The sequence below is a fragment of the Ailuropoda melanoleuca genome, chromosome 11 (assembly GCF_002007445.2).
Source record: "Ailuropoda melanoleuca isolate Jingjing chromosome 11, ASM200744v2, whole genome shotgun sequence".
NCBI classification, from domain to species: domain Eukaryota; kingdom Metazoa; phylum Chordata; class Mammalia; order Carnivora; family Ursidae; genus Ailuropoda; species Ailuropoda melanoleuca.
Genome location: NC_048228.1, coordinates 66,166,072 through 66,171,788, shown reverse-complemented (window position 1 = coordinate 66,171,788; position 5,717 = coordinate 66,166,072).

The window sequence follows — 5,717 nt, the reverse complement described above, 5'->3', positions numbered from 1 at the left end:
GAATCTGGGGATGTACTGTATGGTGATTAACACAATATAATAAAATAAAATTAAAAAAAAAAAGAAAAGTAGTCTGATTATATTTACTGCTCCTAATCACACTGGTAAGATGCTAGATGACCATCCTATATGACCACACGTATATTCAAAAAATACATTGGATACTAATTATTATCTCACTGCATGTCCTCACTATCTCAACTAAAGTTCTGAGTTATGAGATGTCTGTAGTTGATTAGTAAACATCTTTAGTAAGAGGAAGCAAAGGAAGGTATATTTTCAGAGCAGATATCTGTCTGCATTTAGCATAATTACAGACCTCTCTAATATCCATGGATGATGGTTCCAGAAGTAGAAAAAAAAAGATTCCAACAATGGCAGTGTTGATGAAACAAGCAAGAGTCCTGTAATTTTTGGAGGCAACTGTGACTTCATATCTAAAATAGCTCATTGTTTAATAAAATTGACCTGAACTAGATGTGATCAAGGTGAGAGAGAATTGTTATTTGGAGGAGAATAGATAAACCTAAAATAAAAGAATTTAATAAGGCCTTTGGATATGTGATGGTAAATCGCAAACAGATGGTCCAACTGTCTATCTCCTCAACAGTATGGTAAGGAACAACACTAGATACTGGGATGGTGGTAAGTAAAAATCAAACCATCTGTTTATACAAAGAAGTTTCTTACGAAAAGGATAAGCAAAATAAGAACAACAACAATAGAATCATAATTTGGGATTTAAAGATCTTTGGCGTAATAGAACTACACAAGCTTTTAAGTAGGTAAAATATGCCAGGAGAAATAATGGCTGGAGGATAAAGCAAATTATGGGAAAGATGAAAGAAAAAGAATAGGAAACATTAAAGTTTATCATTTATGAAAGACTGATGGCACCATATTGAAAACTTCTGGGATATTTTCATGTTACTTGGTAATGGAAAAAATGATTTTATGTGTATTGTGCAATCATATTTTATAATGAAAACTTGTGGAATTTCCTGTCTCACATTTTACAGGAGAGGACGTAGAGCTGTCTTCTGTCTTCAATGGCTCCAAACATAAATGATTACTTGGCTTGAGGCATTAGGGAATGGTGGGGACTGGTGAAGTGTCAGATGCTAGTTATATTTAGAGGAAAGTGGATGGACTCTCTGACCCCTTCAATTCTAAGTTCTTGCCTATAAGTAAATGTCTTTACACCATATTCAGGGCAAAATTAAGTTTAGCTTCCTTGACTAACAGATCACTTAAGAGAAGCTGTTCTCATGTGAACAAAGGTATTTCAAAGCCTAAAAAAGTAACAACTAATTTCCACAATGGCACTTTTCTCTATGAGCATTTGGTGCCCTATTGCTGATTCCAGGCAGCATAAACTTTGTACAGCTGACATTTTCTGACTCAACTCCCGCTATAATTGAAATTACTTTATTAAACAAGCTTGAATCATTTCAATTACTTCGTGGCCTGGAGTGCTGGTGGCATACATGATGACTACATGCTGATTAAATTAGAGCTCATACACCCCAGAAAGATGTGCATACCAGAAAATGGCTTTCTCTTTCTTCAATATAAAAAAGCCCTCTCTAATTCATATTCACTGGCTAGATCCCTTTGGGTTGTATATTAATATTCATAAGATAAACCACATAGCTAAAGCAGAAGATTAAAGTCAAGTCTCTTAATAAAGAAGCAAGAGTAATGACTACAGTAAAATCTCCAAAAATGCCATTATCCCCCTGAAGAGTGAACACTACTACTGTACATGTGTTGAAGCTGAGCAAGAGAACAATAAAAAATGAATTACTGCCGTGATTTGGATTTTAAAATACGCTAGAGAGGAATGAGTAAACACAAACACTTAGATCAGTAGAAAAGAATATCAGGATCAGATGGTTGTATAAAGCACCAGCTTAAGAGTAGACAGTTCGCCTTATTTTGATATGAGAATAGATATGTGCTATAGGAGATAGCACTAAAAAGTATATTTCCTTTAAGTAGACTGTATGATTTTCTCTTGGATTCAGAGGACTCTGAATTCTGAGGACTGAGGTAAACTAAATCACTAACCTTAGAGCTGTCCAGTTAATTCTTTCTAGTTTATCTACTACTATACTTTTGCTCTCCTTTGACCGTTTGTGTTGATTAGATACCGCCTTCCCTTGCTCCCCCTTTCTTTCCTTCCTTAGATATTTACTGAGTGCCCATTTTGAGCTGGAAAATTTCTTAGGAGCTGGGGATCCAGCAATTGGCAGGCAAAGCTTCTGTCCTCAGGAAACTTACAAGCAGGAAAACAGTAAACATCGAAATCAGTTGTAAGTAATAAATTTCAGAGAGTGAGAAGTGCTGTGAGAAAAAACAAAACTGGGTATTTGGGTATTAGGGGTGATATGGGTGATATGTTTGTTTTTGATGGGGGTTGCTATTTTAGATGGGGATACAAGGGAAGACCTCTTTGAGGAGTGGGCATTTGAGAAGAGAATATTTGCATATTAATGCCATTATAATAAAATTTGATTTTTGTATCATGCATTAGAGTTTATAAGCCACTTTCAAATAAAATATATTATTTAATAGTCATATAAATCTTGTGAGATCAAAATTAGGATCTCAATTTTCTAAATGAAGCTAAGAAAGCTTAAGTGACTTGTCCCAAATTTACATAGCCAATGTGTGGCAGGACTTAGGTCCATGGCTTAAATTACAAAGATAATTTTACTATGACAGAGAAAATTATGGGATTTAAATAAAGCCTAAAATCCTACTACCACAAAAATATTATTTTTGCATAACTCCTTTCCATCCGTGTGTGTATACAGGTAAGTGTGTGTGTGTCTGCATGAGTGCAAGAGCAGATGCAGTGATTCAAAAAGAACTGAACTCTTTCAAAAATTTACTATTCAGTAACTAGGTTATACATTTACATTTGGTTGAAACCAATTTATGTAGGAATCATGACAGTAATTTCTATAATTTGCAAGTATGAAGATGTTTCTTTCATGTCACAAGGCATATGTTAGTCCTATAACCTATCTAGTTCATCCCAAACACTCTTTAGCTTATCCTAGTTAGAGGGTAGAATGGCAGTCCTTTATTTCCTCATGGCTACAAAACGAGGTTCTTGACATTATCTACATGCAAACCACATGTTTCTATAATCTGGTTGAGTAATATAATTTAAAAAATGTCCAATTCTTTTTGAATTACAGTTTCTTCCTTTGTGTATTTTTATTTTTTTTATTTTTTTAATTTAAAAAAATTTTTTTAAGATTTTATTTATTTATTTGACAGAGATAGAGACAGCCAGCGAGAGAGGGAACACAAACAGGGAGAGTGGGAGAGGAAGAAGCAGGCTCATAGCGGAGGAGCCTGATGTGGGACTTGATCCATAACGCCGGGATCACACCCTGAGCCGAAGGCAGACGCTTAACTGCTGTGCCACCCAGGCGCCCCTCTTCCTTTGTGTATTTTTAGTTAACTGTACATGCCATAATTTGCTAAGTGGTTCAGTTGTTGAATGAAGGTTTTCTTGCCCTAAACTGTTAGTACAATTTCCATTTATTAAAACAATTATCCCCTCATTTCAAAAAACTCATCTTGCTTCGGCCAGAGCTTGAAGGAGTTGCATCTTCATTTTTTGTTTCTTTCAAGGAAGCTTTACAATGACAACCTGTCCCTGGAAGAGGGAACAGCATACACCAAAGCCTGGAGACTGACACTTAGAGAGAGGAGGAGGAGGGTGACAAAAGATGAGGACTGAGAAGCACGCAGAGAGAGGCTGTATCTGGAAGGGCATTGATGCCGTGCCAGAGGTTGTGCACTTTCTCAGGATGATGGGGAGTCATGAAAAGATTTTAAGCAGGGAATGGACAAATTTACTTAGTTCCTTCGATTATTTTTCAAGTGTCATTGTCTTTTTAAACTTCCTATAAATTTAATGAGAAACTGGCTGTGTTTATTATGTGGGAGGGTGTTTTTGTCCTCAACCCTGAAGCATATTAATAGATATAACCATTTTTTTTTCTTTTCTTCTGAGCATAGTTTCTGTTGTTACTGGAGGAATTTGATAAACTCTGAAAAAATATATATTTTCAAATGTGCTTTTCAACTAAAGACTTGAGTACATCCATGTTCATGTGTTTGGGAGTGTTCATTCTATCACCTAGACAGATCCATTTCTCCTTCTTTTATTTTCTTATCTCCTTCCTGTAAAGCAGCAATTAAATTCAGTGCTGTATCAGAATTAGAAAGTAGCAAAAATAGCCCTCGTATTATCATTTTGGTTCACACTGTTTTAAACTATAGTCTTGAAGAAGATTGAAAAATTGGATTTTGGGATTGAACACTGACTGACTCACCAGTAGTTACCTTCCTGTGGAGATTAATATTTTCTTCTGTGTGAAGAAAAGAATGACTTATAAGATATATTTGACTGAGTGTTAGAGGATGAGAGCTCTTAAAATGGCTTTACTACATAATAATAGCTGTAATGTATTGTTTCTCTCTCTCTTACACACACACACACACACACACACACAAACATAATTTGCAAAACAACTCTATAAAGTAGGTATTATCCCCATTCCAAAATGAGGAAACCAAGGGCTAGGGAAGTTAGGAATCTTGTTCCAGGTAACACACAGGAGGTAGAACCTGGCTTTGAACCGGGTTCTGACTTCTGAGATGCTGCTTCTAATTAAGTCATTCATCCCCTCTCATTGCAGCAAGCCAACTTTAGGCAAATTAACCTCTGTGGATCTCAGTTTTCTATAAATTGTAGAAGTTGGACTAGATAAAGAGGTTGTGTTAAATTATCCCTAAACTTTGTAGCTCAGACATTCCATAAGTGGTCTTCCTCTTAGATATTGCCAATTATGAGCAATAGTATTATTTAGATAAAGTTATTACTTTATATTTGGTTTTCAGAAACATTTTCTTTATAGGAAGCAATAAGGAATCAAGACTGCTGATAGCCCAACAGTGAATGATGAGGATAGTTTTAACAAGTGCAGGCATTGGAGCTTGAGGTAGCTGGATGCCAGTTCCAGCTCTGACAGACACCAGCTGAGCCACATAACATTTCTGAGCTCCCTATCTGTGTAACTGTGATGATGATATCTAACTTGCAGAGTTGTACAAATATTAGAGGTAATGTTTGTTTTTGGGTTCTCATTGATGTTCAGTAAATATTATCATCTACATTATTATCATTGACATCACTGTCCTTATCAGAAGCCACAACATTAATGATAGAAAAGGGAGAACTTGCTATGATTTCCTTTGATATCTACTCAAAACAGTGTCTGAATAAAGAATTGGTTCACACTCAAAACTCTGGGTTAAAGCTGAGTGGATAGAGAATAAGTTGAATATAATATTTATTCATTCAATAAATATTAATTGAACACCTATTTTATAGCTATGTGGCTATTTTATTATTTATTTATTATTATTATTATTTTTCGTAGAGGTAGGGAGAGAGAGAGTGTGGGGGAGGGCCGGGGGAGAGGAGGAGGGAATCTTAAGCAGGCTCCACACCCTGCACAGAGCCTGATGTAGGGCTTGATATCACAACCCTGCAATTATGACCTGAGCTGAAATCAAGAGTTGGATGCTTAACCAACTGAACCGTCCAGGCGCCCCTGCTGTGTTGCTTTTTTTTTTTTTAAAGATTTTATTTATTTATTTGACAGAGAGATAGAGACAGCCAGCGAGAG